Source organism: Pristis pectinata, chromosome 13 (genome assembly GCF_009764475.1).
Source record: "Pristis pectinata isolate sPriPec2 chromosome 13, sPriPec2.1.pri, whole genome shotgun sequence".
NCBI classification, from domain to species: Eukaryota; Metazoa; Chordata; class Chondrichthyes; order Rhinopristiformes; family Pristidae; genus Pristis; species Pristis pectinata.
In genome coordinates, this window is record NC_067417.1 from 18,698,254 (window position 1) to 18,715,930 (window position 17,677).

Sequence of the window (17,677 nt, forward strand, 5' to 3'; positions counted from 1 at the left end):
CCTCCTCTACTGCCGGGGTGAGGCTAAACACAAACTAGAGGAACAGCACCTCATATTCTGCCTGGCTAATCTACAACACAATGACATGAAAATTGAATTCTCCAACTTCTGGTAAACTATTCCCCCCTCTGACCCGTTTCTCTCTCCACCTGATCTACCCAGTTCTTCCTACACTCAGCCCAGCCCCCATTACCCTATTTCTTTCTCTTCCTCTACCAACCCATCATTTACACATTCCTCCCACTGGTTCCCCTCCCCCAGTTCCCATCTGCCCTCCCCACCTCTCTCACTTGATTCCATGCTCAACCTTCCTCACCTATCAGACTCCATCATCTTTGGCCGTTTGTCACCGATCACATCACAGCTTTTGTCACTATTTCCCCATCTGCCTATCACCCCTCCTCACCTGGATCCACCTATCGCATGCCAGATCTTGCTTCACCCCTTCCTTTCATCGTTTTATACTGGCTATCTCCCCTTTATCTTTCAGTCCAGACCCAAAATGTCGACTGTCCATTTCCATCCATCGATGCTGCCTGACCCGCTGAGTTCCTCCAACATCTCGTGTGTTGCTCCAGTTTCCAGCATCTGCAGTCTCTTGTGTCTCTGAGTTTCATTCCCATCCTGGATTCTTTTGAAGCAACCTCCGATGACCCTAACTGCATGATCAGTTTGGGTATAAAATTAAGACTTGACCTAGATATGACCAATGATGGCCATTTTGAATCTACACAAAAGCCCAAGGGATTGTAATTCTTTCCAACACAACCCAACTCATCCGTTGCTGTACATGTTATTGTCCAGTGAATCATGTCCCAGTGTGCAGCAGGCATGCACTTGAGTCACACACAAAATCAGTCCAGACCTGAAATGCCGACTGTCCATTTCCCTCCATAGATGCTGCCTGACCCACTGAATTCCTCCAGCATTGTGCATTACTCCAGATTCCAACATCTGCAGTCTCCTGTGTTTCATCGCACTTGAGTCCCTAGTACAGGCAGGACTCCCATATATGTAGGAAGGACACCGGTTAAGATGCGAGTCAAGCTTTTCAGCACAGTGAAGTACTGGGTCTTATCGCTGTTCAAACTTGACCTGAGCCAGAAGGCATCACTTTTCTCATGCCCAACCCGACCCAATACAATATGGGTCCCATTGGGATCTCATTGCGTTGCCGGGCTCCGCCTCAACCCATATGTTTTTGAATTTAAGATTCAGCCCAAGGCTTCCATATGCCAGGGAGACCAAAGTGAGAGGTCATAACAGTAATAGCCACTGATACATCCAACAGGGAATTCAGAAGGAACTTCTCACCTCAGGGATAGTTTAGAATGTGGAAGTCATTACAGCAAGGAATAGCTGAGGTGAACAGCTAAGACAATACAAGATACATCTGGATAAATACTTGGGGGAAAAGAAATAGAGGGATAAATTGATGGAGTTAGATAAAGCAGGCTGAGAGGTGTTCTTGAAAAATATTAATACTGGCATCAGCTATATGGAGTGAGTAGCCTGTTCATTTGTTTAAAATTTCATGTACTTTTTAGAATACAATTCAAACCCAGAAGTAGTTGACATTTTTCCACACTGCCTAAAGTCATTAATATATGGTCTCGACAGTGAAGTGGATGGTCACTTGCTGCAATCTTAAGTAAACAAGATTCTACTAAAGTAACCACTAATAATATTCATGTTACTTGAACTAAGGCCAAAACTGCAATTTATTGGATAAGGTGAGTAGATGAATAATTTCATGTGCACATATACAGTTTGTGAATATAAGAACATAAGAAACAGAAGCAGGAGTAGAGCAGGCAACCTACTGAGCTTGTTCAGTGAGCTTTCTGCTGTACCGTTTAACCATCTTGGCTCGGCAGATCATGATATAGAATAAGAATCAGTTTGATTCAAGCTAAGAAACAGCAAAGGGCAAAAACGATTGGTGTGAGTTACTGAAAGGCCACCAAATAGTAGTTGTGATGATGGGCAGAGCATTAATCAGAAAATTAGAGGTGCATGTTACAGGGTTATTCAGTAATCATGGGGAAATTTAATCCACATATAAAACAGTCAATAAGATGGATTATATACAAGATGGTTTGTAAGATCAGTATGTTGATAAACCAATGTCAATCCAGTATTGTACAATGAGAAAGGGTTAATTAATAATCTTGCTGTGTAAGTGTAATAATAAAATGATGGAATTTTACATTGAATTTGAAAGTAAGGTAGTTTAATCCCAAAGAAGGGTCTAAAACTATGAATGTGTGAGGTGTGGGTTGGCCGTGGTAGGTTGGGAAGCTGCATTAAAAGTTATGATGGTGGAAAGAAATAATACATGATAAAAAGATCCAATATAACAACCGCTACGGGAAAAGTGGTCCTTCCTGACCGATGGGGGAAATTAAAGACAGTATTAAATCAAAGCTGAAGGCTTCTAAAGTTGTCAGAAAGACCAGTAAGCCTGAGGATTAGGAGCATTTTAGAATCCAGCAAAGGATGGCCAAGAAATTTATTAAGAAAGGGAAGACAGGATATGGGAGTAAACTGCAAGGAGCAATAAAACAGGCTGTAGGAGTTTCCGTAGGTATGTGAAAAGGAGAACACCAGCAAGGGCAAATGATTAGAGACAGGATATTTAAAACAGGGATTACGGAAATGGCAGAGAAATTAAACAATGCTTTGTGTCTGTGTTCACAGAAGAAGCAAGAAAACTTCCTGAGTCTAGTGAGAATGAAGAACTGGAGGAAATTAGTACCAGTGAAAAAATATGCAGTCAGCACAGACTTTGCTGCAACATATTAACCAATTGCATAACAGACGATTTTATTGGAGCAAACACTGTGCTGTCTGTATATTTCACTGCAAAGTTACACATGGGAGGAAGCAAAAGAGAATTAACGAGTATTGAACGTGCCTGGGACAACTCACCACAAAATATGAATTTTCTGGTTTTGATTGAAAATGGAGATACAGATCAGTGAAGGATATTCGTCTGAGCAATTCTGATGAAAAACACCAACAAAAAACCCATATCAAACTCTGAGCTACTTGTTTGCAAGATCTTTGCCATATTCAGAGCAAGGACTGGTTTAAATGGAGAGGCTATGGCTGCCAAAGGAACCAGAGGAGAAAATAGACACCAGGGCAAACTTGTGCTTGACTGGTCAACAAGAAACAAATGCCAGCATCAGTGATATAAGCAGAACTCTGAGCAGTGCTATTGTTGTGGTGCTTTAATCTACGATAGTCACATCTCAAACAATTTACGCTAAATTCATCTAAGTTCCCCTGAAGTGCTCCAAAAGGAATGTTGCGAAGTGTGAGACATCATTCCGTGCATGCTTGCTGCAGAAATCATATCGAAGCACAAGTGCAACTGACATCAGGAAATGCCTAACAATGGCTGTTGTTGCATTCTACTTTGGAAAAAAAAGACAATTTTCAATTAATTGGTATTTGGTTTATTATTGTCACATGTACTGAGATACGGTAAAAAGCTTTTGTTTGCATGTCATCCAGACAGACCATTCCATACATAAGTACATTGAGATAGTACAACAGGGAAAAACAGAAGACAGAATATTGTGTTTCAGTTACAGAGAAAGTGCTGTGTGGGTGCAAGGGCCATGACGAGGAAGACTGAGAGATCAAGAGTTCATCTTTAGTGTATAAGAGGTCTATTCAATCGTCTGATAACAGCGGGATGGAAGCTGTCCTTGAGCCTGGTGGCTTGTTCTCTTGTGCTTTTGTATCTTCTGCCTGATGGGAGGGTGGAGAAGAGAGAATGTCCGGAGTGGGAGGGGTCTTGATTATGTTGGCTGCTTTCCCGAGGCAGTGGAACATGTAGGTTGTGCATGTAGTAAAACTCTATTAATCCAACACAATGGGGACTTTGGTGGTGCTGGATTGGCACTTTTTCCAGACTATGGATGTTACTCCAATTAATCCTCCAACACGCTTCTAATTTGGTTTATGTATTTCACAGTACTATAATAAATTTTCCAGTGAATCTGGAGAGTTTAAAGAGAGTGAGCGTGGGAATCAGGGCTCAGGTGTGTTAAAGTGAGAGTGGGAAGCAGGGCCCTGGTGTGTTAAAGGGAGTGTGGGAAACTGAGCTCCAGTGTGTTAAAGGGAGTGTGGGAAACTGAGCTCTAGTGCGTTAAAGGGAGTGTGGGAAACTGAGCTCCAGTGTGTTAAAGGGGGTGTGGGAAACTGAGCTCCAGTGCGTTAAAGGGGTCACAGGAACCAGAGCTCTGAGGTGTTTATGAGAACACAGAAACCACAGCCCAAGGTGAGTAAAAGGGAGTGTGGAAACAAGGGCCCTAGTGTATTAAAGGCATCATGGGAACGAAGGCACTGCTGTATTAAAAGAAGCATGGGAACCAAGGCTCTGGTGTACTAAAGGAGATACAGAGATCAGCACCCGGTTAGGCAGATACAGAAGCATCAGGATTACCAAACAAACTAATAGCGGATTTTTGGACTTTGACTTACTTACATACATCTCCCAAACCAGTTCACAAAAAATACACCAGAGGGCACTCTCCAAACATTTTTGATCACTCAAATGGTTCAGAATTGGTTTGACTGTTTCCAGTTCTCTAGTTAAACATAAATAAAATACAAGCTCTACAACACACAGAATTTAAAGTTTAAAAATATTTGCCATCTCTTAAAATGTTTATAGCTGTTTACTTTAAATCTGAAAAATATGTTGAAATCAGTCTCAATATTTACTGCCAGTTCTCATGTTGCCATCTTGTTGCAAAGGTTCAGTTACAAGAACAGTTAGAGACTTCTCAGCCAAATTAAACAATAACATTTATTTATACATTTACACACATTTACTAAGTAGTCATTAATGTGGGGGAAAGGAATATGGGGTATAATTTTAACCTAACTTGCTGGGTGAGAGACAGAAATGCCCCACTCACATTAGTTTCCCAGTGGAGAGGCTAATTTCCATTTTGGCATTCTGACAAGGATAAAATAACTGCAAGTTTCATGCAGTTGACAATATCATTGTGTGCCCCAGTACCTGATATTTACACTTCATCATTTGTTATCTTTCTTGTCTTGGTTCATCTTGATGCCCAAGGAATATTTTACCATAGAGCAACATATTTTATTCATGCACATGCAAACAAGACAGTGTCAACGGTCACTGATGCTGGGGAAAGGAATCTGGGGACTATTTTAAACCCAACTTATTGGCCAGGAAACAGATTTTATTTTATCAAGCAGATCAAGATCTCAGCTTTTCATGATTTGTTTGCTGTAATGAAATCAAAAGATAATTACACTTAATAATGATCATATAACCCTGACTAATACCCAATGTGAAACTTATTTCCACATAATGAACATTCCTTCTGGGATGGACAATGTCCTGATCTCAGTCCAAAAGATAACTGTTCTTATTTTGAACATGTGTTTTCTACTTCTGCTCCTACTAATCAAATTGAAATAACATTCCTGCTTAGCTTTTCCGAGACCATTTGCAATCTTATGTATCTGTAGAATAATGTCTCCTTTCTAATTACTCTCTGCACTGTTTCTAGCTCTTGTTTCTTGGTGATCAGAACTGGTAATTTGTAATTGGTTTATTATTGTCATTTGTACTGAGATACAGTGAAAAATTTTGTTTTGCATGCCATCCAGTCAGATTATTCCAAACATAAGTACATTGAGGTAGTACATAGGGAAAATCAAAAACAGAATGCAGAATATAGTGTCACAGTCACAGAGGAAGTGCAGTGCAGGTAAACTGATAAGGTGCAAGGGCCATGACGAGGTAGACTGAGAGATCAAGAGTTCATCTTTGGCATACTGTGTAATGTTCTGGTGCTGCTGGAGTCGACCTTTGAGACATCAGTTTGCTTGAGTAAACCAACATTTAGCAAGATGGACACAATTCGATGTTGGCAGAGATGTAATCTTTTCAGGTTCGTAGCTCGTCACTCTCCACAGACTCACCACCTCTCCAGCCTTTAAGCTGTCAAGAAACATGTTTCATTCAAACTAACTCTGTGTTTTTTCAACGCATGGAAATAATGAATAAATGGTTCATTGACATATTACATTGATGATATCAGTAGAATACCTTCAGAGAAAACCAAGGTATTGGCAATACATTCTTGCCTTTCATAACATGCAGGAAGCATCAGCGAAGTTGGTTAGTTCCACTGACATTTTAGTCTTCAACTTTCTAAATGTGGGATGGAAAAAGAAAGGAAGATTCATAATGTTAAAAACAAACATAGTGGCCTGGAAAAAATAATTACGTAGCATATGTTTTTAGGGCTTTGTGATTAAATGGAAATACAAACTCATTTGCCAAACACATTTGGCATTTAAGTGTATTCACCAAGTGAATTTTATTTGCTGACTTCCTTGCCGTATCAGTAACTTAACCCTGCAGCAACAGTAGAGTGCATGAAAAGTGTGAGCCTGGATTAGAAATGTAGTCTTTGATTGAAGGATGAAAACCTGGTCAATCTTGAATTAATGGGGCAGTCCTTAACTAAGCTACTGGGAATTCATTATTGAAGACAACTGTGGAATCTTCTGTTATAAACCACATCTTAGTGGCCCAGGTAAGGCCTTCAGCTTTCCCTGTGAGGATGGGGAAATTGGGCAACCACTCCAATGGTTGCATTTACCTCTGTACTCCTCCTTCCCAGACCAGGACTGTCACCATGAAGCCCAATAATTTTCAGAGAGTGAGGTAGCTGCTCGTGTGCCCTTGCCACCGCTCCCAGTGAAAGGACAGCATTTTAGGACCAGTAGTTAAAGCAATGGTTCCTGTTGTAAACCTCTGCTTTAAAAGCTCGTGATATTGTGGATCAAATAGGTAAGTTTCTAATTTCCAATATCACTCTTGAAATTAAGACTACTTACTGTGTGTAAGTCATGCTGAAGATCCAAGAATCATGTCCTTATACACACAACTCATTTTACAACTAGTGCACGAGAAAGTTACTCCCCTTTACCTCAGAAGAATCTCTTGAGGGTTCCCTACGAGGCACCATTTCAACACAATTTTGTTTTACACATTTGAATTTCTAGCCCAATTACTTTAATTTCACTGCCAATTTCAATGCAATTAAAAACTAACTAGAGAATCCTGAGATGGGATTTTTAGAATATTCTCACAGGATTATTATCACTAGGTTAGTTTGTTGATTGGTGTTACTCTGTTGGAAATAATGAGATTAGACATTACAGTATAATAGGTCCCCCACTTTCATTTTTTTTGACCCAATAACAGCAGGAGAGTAGGGGAGGGAAGGATTAGTCACATGAGTAAAACCAGAATGTGTGAGAAAAAGAAGGGAAAAAAGAACTTTTAAATGACACAATACCAGGATTATCCTTCATCTAGAAAGTAATACTACGTATGTTTTCTAAAAAAATTGCATTCTCCTAATCTGCTATCCAGATTTTTCTTGCAGGCATCACTGTTTTTAATACAAGAATCATTCAAGTGTCAGCCTTTCTCTGTGTCTGCTTTCTGGTTCTGTATTATAAACCACAAGCACTTGATGATTGTGTAAGAAAATGTTTAAGCATTAATTATGCACGAAATATAATACTTTCACAGGTAAGCTTTTCTACACCTGTCTCCAGACACAGACAAGGGATTATGTAGCATGGGTGATTTAATGAATTCTATATCATCCATAGGGAAATTAACTCTTACTTCTTATTGGCATGTATAGTGAATGTACTATGTGCATTAGACCATTTAGAAACCTTTTAGATGAAAAGTTGAAACTGATAATAGTGCTCATTAATAACCATTAATGTGACTTAAAATAATTCACCATTTTTCAAGGTGAATTTTAAAATGGACAAGCATTGTGTGAGTGTGGAGGGTATCAGTGGGAGGGGTTAAATTGGGAAAAATTCCAACCATAAATGAAAATCAAAAAGTATTGCAGAAACAGGACATTTGAAATATAAATAGAAAATGTTGGAAAAACTCAGCAGGTCAGGCACCATCTGTGGGAGGAGGAACAGTTAATTACCTTCTCTCTCCACAGATGCTGTCTAACCTAATGAGCTTTTCCAGCATTTTCTGTTTTTATTTCTAAATTCCAACCAGATTATTAAACAGTCTCCAAACCTAATTTTTTTTTGCAGAAGCAGGGGTAGTCAGGAGACAGTTTATCATTTTCACGTTGTCATTGGGTACAAATGGTTCTGGTTTAATATGTTTTGCAGATTTTACATTATCAGTGAGATTTTTCAGGGCTCAGGAAATCTGACAGATGAAAGGGTGGAAAGACTGCCATGGATGCAGATAAATGGATGTACGATGCAGGCTTTTATATCACAGCTTGTCAGCCAGGGGACACGCTTTTCCATTTGACTTTGCACAGCTCCTTCACCCCATCAGATATTCCCTTACAAGGACTCCTGGAGTCTGGGATCAGACCTTTGTGTCAAGGCCTGGGATTGGATGACCCCTCCCAACCTTCTTCCTATCTACCTAATCCGATCACTTCTAGTGTTCTAAAATCAGACTTAACCTCACCCCAGCTCACCTTTCCCAGAATCTGGAATCAGATCCACATGATCCTGCAGCCTGCCCTGAAGTAATTCCCAACTGAGTAGAAGCAAAATCTGTCAAACAGGTTGAAGTTCAGACTCGATTTACTGACTTCTGGGTTTCCCATCAGAACTTCCGACAGTGTCTGCCTACATAATCCACAACAAAATGTCTAAGTCTTCACATTTATCATTGGAAACATTTTTGAAATAGTGTTCCACTGAGTTCAGCTTTAATGAATGACCATAAAACCAAAGATTTGGAACTGGAATGTGAAGTTAATGTAAATTGCACCATTTTTTAAAAAGGTATGAACATCTTGGCCACATGGCCTCCTCCTTTGTCATTAATTTCTACGATCCGATAATTTTTATCTGTTTTTCATGACATTCATCAATAACATTGCTAGCACAGTGGTGAAGCCTCACAGCTCCAACAACCTGGGTTCAATCCTGACCTCTGGTGCTATCCGTGTGGAGTTTGCATATCCTCCCTTGTTTCCTCCAGATACTCCGGTTTCCTCCCACGTCCCAAAGAAGTGAGGTTTTCAGGTTAATTCACTGCTTTAATTTGCCCAGAAGGATGCAGGTGAGTGGGAGGATCTGTGGGGAATTGATGGGAACATGGGGAAAATACAATGAGATTCATGGCAGATTGGTATAAATGGGTTGGTGGTGGTTGATACGGACAAGGTGAATGGTGGGCCTGTTTCCAAGCTATAACTCTATTCTCAGCACCCTGCTTGTCATCAAATTAAGCACCCCAAAATGTCCAATGTTATTTCGATCAGAGCAACAGTGTCATTTCAGACTGTGAAAGCTGACGCTTGTCCTAAGGTGCATTCATTGACTCATGGTAAATCAACAGACATACTAAGGTGCGACGGGTAGTCAGTGTTGTTTTGGTAAGTATATACAATAGCCAATATTATTAGAGTGGAAATGAACAGATCTTTTCCAGTTTAGCAGAGTGTGAATGGTGGTGTGACACAGGGATTGGTATTGGGCCCTCCGCTACTCAAGTTGTGTTAGTGAAGTAGATGAGAAATCAGAGTGTAATGTATCCGAGTTTGCTGATGGTGCACAGGTACATGGGAAAGCGAACTGTGAGGAGGATGCAATAAATCAGCAAAGGCGTACAGAGAGATCAAGCGTGTGGGCAGGCAGATAGCAGATGGAGTGTAATGTGGTTTTTCTTCTGACTGAATGTGCAACCCACTCTTGTAGTGATCCAGTTCAGTTTCCAGCCTACGTCACCCGCTCAAAGCTGTTGATAACGGGGGAACTCAGAAGTGGTAATACCATTGGTAGGAAAAATTACAAAATAAAATATATTTTGATTTATGAGAAGTTGGTAGAAATTACAGCACAGGGATACCTTGATGTGCTGGTTCATGAAGTATAGACAATAAACATACAGATACAGTAAGGAATTAAGAAGAACTGCAGAACTTACATAAAGCTTTGGTGAAACCCTTCCTGAAAAACTGTATGGAGTTTTAGTCTGCTAGCCTGAGGAAGGATTTGAAAGTCTTGGAGTTAGTGCAGTGTGGACCTTTGGGAAGAGGAGATTGTGAAATGGCAAGATATCAAGTAAAATAAGTCTATAATCATGAGAGGTGATCAGATTGAAGCACAGAAGATTTGGATTGACAAGAGTAGAGACCAAGAGGCTGTTTCCTCAGGCTGGAGAATGTCAAGCTAGGAACAGAGTCAGAGGACCTGGCCTCAACCATTTATAGGAGAAATATTTTGAATATTGAGGAGAAGTTTCCCTACTCATTGACTTATGAATCTTTGGAATTCCTTGCCCTAGAGAGCCATAGATGGTCAATGATGAGTATATTCAAAGCAGAGATTGATGGGTTCCCGGATACTAACAGAATCAAGGAAAATGATGATCAGGCAGGAACGTGGTAAAGGATCAGCCATAATCTTATTGAGTGACTGAGGAAACTCAAGCTTACTCCTACTGCTTCTCACATTCATTATATATTATAGCTGGCAACATTCTTTGACAATGTTTCCCCTTGTTCCTTATAGTGCAAAATATCATTATGAGTCATTTAATTATTATGCAAAATATGCACATTATAATTAAAATTCATTCATTGAAATTGTTACATTTGGATGAGGATCTTAACTCAAATCCAGTGGGAGATGTAAATATAAATGGATAAAATAAGACAGTCTCATCACGCAGGGTTCTCCTTCTGTGACTACTTTAAGCTCTTGTGGTAGACAGAAAGCAAAATTAAGTTCTCTACCTTCTATAGTTGACAGTAGATTCTGGACTTAAATACTGCAGGGAATTAAGTATTATTAACCCTACAGCTATGGGCAGTAAAGGTTGCTAAGATTGAATACAATCATTCCAATCTAACCACTAGAAATTTTGGGCTCAGTTGGCTGACTAGACGACTAATTTAACTTTGGTAAATTTCTCAGTGGACTATCAAACAAAAGAAATAGTTTAATTTCATCATAATATTCCATAACAGTGAATTCCTTCCAGTCCATAATCCTTTAAACATTCATTTATATAATTAAAAATGTCTGAAATTCATTAATTTAGGAATTATATAAATTAACACATGTCCCATCTTATGTACAGTACACCCGTGTTATGGAAGGGTTGCGTTCCAAGAAAACCATTCCTTACAATGATATTTTGTACCACAAACTCTGACAAAAATTGACAAAATTTGTTGTTTCTTTCGCATTTTGTTTAGCTTGTTTTTCCTTAAATGGATTTTGTAAAAGCAAAGTTTTATTCTGTATATCAAATTTTCTGGTACTGATTTGTGATTTCCATAAGGGTGAATTTTCATTACCCAAACTACTGTAATGCAGGAGTACACTGTATTTTGCAAGCATTTCACTTTGTCCCAATGTTCATATCACTCTCTACTATTCCCTTTCCAACAGGGAAAAGAAGCTTCTTTTTCAAGAAATGTTGGTAATCTGCCAATGGTCTGACAGCTAGATAATGCATGGAAACCTCTGAGAGTGCCCTCCGTATTCCTTCTCTTTCCATGGTTCATTTCTCAAAGTCACAGAGCTGTCTGCCTTGGGTAGGGTGTCAAGTGGTTGTAATAAAATCTGATGCATGGAAGCACTTAGCTCAGCACTGAAATCAGGAAAAACATAAATAAACTAAACCGCAGATTGAGAATAAGCTGATAGCTGCAATCCTCATGATTTTTTGAATATTTGTCTGTAGACATACAGTACCCCAAAGGAGATGAGGACAGATGACAAGAAGTGTGGTCAAAATATGATTTAGACTTTCCTACAACTTGAACGAAACTTACTCTCCTTTTGGCAAGTGAGTGACATGCCTCTGTTTTATATTCTGGGAGGTAACTTTTTTTTAAAGAAAGTTATGTTTACTTACCTTTATCATTCTTGGTCTATTGCTCACAGGCATTCCAGACACAAGTGTGAAATTGTGCTTTCAACTAGCTGCTAACAGTGAAACCCAAAATATTTTTACCATATCACTTGTCTTGACTGGTAATAAATTAATGTTATTTTTTTTACATGAAAATATCGTGATGGTAGCAGAGCCTAATAATGCTGATCCATCAACGGGAGAGTTGATTATGACTGTAAGCATAAATCTCCACAGCAATTAATGTCAAACTCGGCTCTCTTTTAATCTTATCCATTGGCACTATTCATTCTTACTTAAAGAGATCTGGAACTCAACCAAACCAGAGACAATTTCGAACTCCCAATCCCTGGTAAACAAGTGGCTTCAGCATTGGGAGGTTTTAATTTTAAAGTAAGATATATCCCAAGTGTTCATTCACCTTTAACATTCAGAGTTTATTTTAGGTTGTAATAATGTGTGAAAAATGATGGATATAATGACATCATGCATCTAATCCATCTGTGCAACCGGTCACAGCCCATTAGTGGAGTGATTTGGTACCACTCAGGATATTATAATTATGCCAATTATACACAATTAATGTATGTTAATCAAGTCAGTGAGAACTACAGTTCCCCTAGGTCTCCAAAGTCCTGTCTCCGGAACCATGGAGAATATAATTATGTCATTACGGATGATGATACAATCACTTAGACTAATTGGACAAATACATCTTTGCCTGAGGTTAATTTGAAAGAGGCATCTTCTACAATTCTAATACTTACTAATTCAAAATACTCTGAACAAATTGGACAAAAGGATCAAAAGCACATTAATTTATCAATATATTGAAACCAAAATGGTAAGTCTTAGGTTCCTGAGCTTTTTTTTTGATTTACCTTTTAAAAATGATTCTGCCACAGATAAATAACATCAACATTGACCTAATTATAATGGTCAGTATACCACCATTCAAGGGATATATTCTGTGCTCCTTAATCTCCAGTATGTCAAAGTAAATCTGTTAATTCTTCATTAAGTATCAATTAATGTCTCAACCCTATCATACAGTGAATATTTAGTTATAAAAATTTCCAAGCCACACTAATTTGTTTTACATGTTAAGGACTCCCATATTAAAGACTGGCATTGTGCCAGTTTCTGTGTAAAAGGAAATCTGTCCTCATTTTTCTTTTTCTGTTGCATACCCCTCATTAATCAGTACCCAGATGATAATCTTCTGTTTAATATAATTATTGACTGTACAACACTGTGTGTTGTAGATTCTACATTTTGTAATATGAAGTGGCAAGAGGTAACTGTGACACTTCAATTAACATGTCCTTTGCTAATATTATGAACAGCATATATAATAAAATTGGCAGCACAAAATATGGAAAAGGAAAATTGCACTGCATGCTTATAGGTTCACCATGTGTATTGGTATTTCACCATTAGGCATGCCACTTTAAATCAGGCAGTGATTAAACAGAGTATACTCCAAATGCTGAAAAACTAGCAATGGTAAAAGTTCGAAGAAATTTTGGAGGGTATACATACATAAATCATTAAATATCAGAGAGAAAGAAGGTAAACAAAAAAGGTAATGGAATACAGTCATTCAAAGGTGAAATGAAAAACTTACAGCAGCATCACAGGCACATAGCATCATACAAGCAGCATTCACAAGAAAAGCGTAAATTAAACATAAATTATACACTACTTTTACAAGAAATAAATACAATTAGAACAAAAAAACAAAGTCCATTTTAGTGCAAAGTGATCAAAGTGGTCATAGTGTTGCTAAACTGTAGTGATTAGGGTTGTACCAGTTGGTTCAAGAACCAAATAGTTGAAGGGAAGTAGCTGTTCTTGAACCTGGTGGTGTGGGACTTTGGGCTTCTGTACCTCCTGCCTAATGGCAGCTGCGAAAAGATGGCAAGGCCTGGATGGTGGGGATCTTTGATGATGGATGTTGCCTTCTTGAGGCAGCGCCTCCTGTAGATACTATCGATGGTGGGGAGGGATGTCCCCGTGATGTATTGGGCTGAGTCCACTATCCTCTGCAGCTTCTTACATTCCTGCACATTCAAACTGCCGTACCAGACCATGATGCAACCAGTCAGGATACTTTCAACAGTACATCTACGGAAGTTTGTTAGAGTGTTCAGTGACACACCAAACCTTCTTAACCTCCTAAGAAAGTAAAGATATTGGCACAACATCCTTGTGATTGCATCTATATGCTGGGCCCAGGACAAGTCATCCAATATGTTAACACCCAGGAATTGAAAGCTGCTGACTCTCTCCACCATGGAGACTGGCGCATGTTCACCCTCCTTCCCCTTCCTGAGGTTAACAATCAGCTCTTTAGTTTTACTGCTGTTGAATGAGTTTTTGTCGTTGTGGCACCACTTAACCAGGTAACCTATCTTGCTCCGGTAAGCTGACTCATCACCGCCCATGATTCGTTCAACAACAGTGGTGTTGTCGGTGAATTTGTATATGGCATTGGAGCTGTGCTTAGCCACACAATCATTTGTGTATAGCAAGTAGAGCAGGGGACTAAGCATGCAGCCTTGAGGTGCACCTGCATTGATGGTCAGCGAGGAGGAGATGTTACTAACACTCACTGATTGAGGTCTGTCGATGAGGAAGTCGAGAATCCAGTTCCAGAGGAAGCTACAGGGGTCCAGGTCTTGAAGCTTGTTATTGAGTTTGGATGACTCTGTTGAATGCCGAGCTGTAGTCAATGAACAGTAGCCTGATGTATGAGTTCCTGTTGTCCAGATGGTCCAGAGCAGAGTGAAGAGCCAGAGAAATCACATCTGCTCTTGACCTGTTGTGGTGGTCAGCAAATTGGAGTGGATCCAGGTCATGTCTGAGGCAGGAGTTGATTTGCGCCATAACCAACCTCGCGAAGCACTTCATTACAGTTGATGTAAGCACTACTGGACAGTAGTCATTGAGGCAGGTCATCACGCTCTTCTTGGGCACGGGTAAAATAGATGCTTTTTTGAAGCAGGTGGGAACCTCAGACCACAGGAGGTTGACTATGTTCATAAATACTCCAGCCAGTTGGTCTGCACAGATCTTTAGTACTTGGTCAGGTACACCGTCTGGATCAGACGCCTTTCGTGTATTCACCCTCTTGAAAGATGCCTGGACGTCAGCCTCAAAGACTGAGATTACAGGGCCATCCAGAGATGTGGGGCTCTCATATCTGAAGATCAGGATTATTAAGTGGTACACGTTATGCCACAGCCAAACAAAACACAGGTGAGATTATACTTAAGAAATAGAAACAAAAGTAAGTTATTTGTTCCTTGTGTCTGCTACATCTTTTAGTTAGTTCATAGCTGATCTCTGAACTCAGTACTACTTCCTATACTAACTGCATATTGCTTAATTCCCTTAACATCTAAATATCCCTGTACTATGAGTAGCCCGGGGCTATATTCATCTGAAAGGTGCACAGCATAGATTTATCAGAACAACACCCAAGGGTTAAAGTATGGGGAGGTTATGAAAATTAGACATGAAGTTCTCGGAATAGGGAAGTTTAAGGAAAATTTGATTGAACTCTACACAGCACTCTTTCTGTGGCCTCATCAATGTTTTATAAAGTTTACCATAACCTCCCTGCCCTTACATGCTATGCCCTGATTAATGCAGGCAAGTGTCCTGTATACCGTTTTTGCCACCTAATCTTCCCATGGTGCCACCTTCAGGGATCCTTGGACCAGTACACCAAAGTCCCTCTCTTCTTTAGTACTGCCTGGGGCCTACCATTCATTGTCTGTGTCTTAACCTTATCAGTCCTCCCAAAGTTCACCACCTCACAATGACCAAGATTAAATTCCATCTACCTTTGCTCTGCCCATCTTACCAAACGATCAATAGCATCCTATAGTCTAAGAGTATCCTCCTCACTATTAACAACATCACCAATTTTCATCGCATTTGCAGGCTTATTAATCATATCTCCTACATTAACATTCACATTGTTAATCTATGTAATGAACAGTAAGGGACACAGCACTGATCTCTGTGGTACACCACAGACTTCCAATGACAGTAACAACCTTCCACTATCACCCTCTGCCTTCTATTACCAAGTCAATTACCAAGATCCAACTTGCCAACTCACCTTAGGTCCCCTGGACTCTAACCTTTGGACCACTTCCCCACATGAGTCATTGCCAAAGGCCTTACCGACTAAGTCAGCTTCACTATCCTTATCGGTACATTAAATCACTTCCCCAAAAAATTCAATCAAGTTGGTCAGACAGAATGTCCCATTAACAAAACTATGCTATATTTAATTAATCCCTTCCTTTCCAAGTGCAGATTAATCCTGTTGCTCAGAATTTTGTTCATTAACACCCTCACCACTGATGTTGGACTCACAGGCTCTAATTATGTAGCGTATCCTGTTGCCCTCCTTGAATGAAGGTACCACACTTGCTGTCCACCTGTCTCATAGACTGCCAAACCAAACCAAACCAAACCAAACCAAACCAAACCAAACCAAACCAAACCAAACCAAACCAAACCAAACCAAACCAAACCAAACCAAACCAAACCAAAAAATGTTAACATTTATTAGTACTCTCTCCTGTCCATTAACAAATCCTTAGTCTGTGCTTATATGTGCACTAAGGTAATATAGTTCCCAGTCGTTTCTCACACCTTCCCAGAATATTGGAGTTATATTTGCTACATTCAGTTCCACAAGGACAAGTTAAACACATCAGGCATTCCAGAAGCTGAAAATCAACACATCCACCATCTCTGCAGCAACCCCTTGGATGTTGCCCATCAGGTTCGCAGGTTTTGTTGGCTTTTAATCTCACTAACTTCTTCAGTACTATTTCTTTCTTAATGCTAATTTCTTCATTCACTCCAGAATGTTAGTTCCCTGCTACTTTAAGATTTTTTTTTGTGTCTTCTAGTGTGAAGGCATACAAAATATTTGTTTAATACTTGCCCCAATCTCTATGACACACCACTCGTTCCGATGATCTTTGTCTACATGGTGTGCTTTGTTCAGATTAAAAACCCAATTTTCATAGTTAACCAACTCACTTTCAAACACAGTATAACATTCTTTCTTAGTCAATCATTCATAATGTAAATTTTCCTTTTTTGATATATGAAGGATAATAGCAGATGAATGTTTGTTGTTTGTGAAGTTGCAGAGTTTTTAACATGATTATTAACTGACTTTATTAATTGGGTGATAAGTGCTGTCAACGATGATGTCTATCCTTAAACTTGATAGTACAATGTGTATGGAATTATAGATTTCATTTGGAAAGGAGAATAAGTTGTTCCTAAATTACCTTTGCTCAAGATGTAGCAGACATCATCTGATGTGAAGCCAAAATTGCAAAATTGCACCCTTTAAGATTGTGAATAAGGTGAATGAGAATCAATTGATTCTTGCGGATCAGTGAGACAGACACTGGTGATATTACTAAAAAGAAACAGAGAGAAAGTTAGTAAAAATGTCTTTACACAGATAGAGTTTGGAATTTCCCGCTTGACTCATTGTTTAAATAGAGACTCAGTAACTGATGTGTCATATGTAATATCAATTTATGGACTGCAACTGTGGGTAATGTTCTTAAGAAAGATCATCAACTTGAAATGTGAGGCCCATTTCTCCCTCCACAGATGCTGCCTGACATGCTGATCATTTACAGCATTTTCTTTTTTTTTCAATCTTTTTATTAGTTTTCA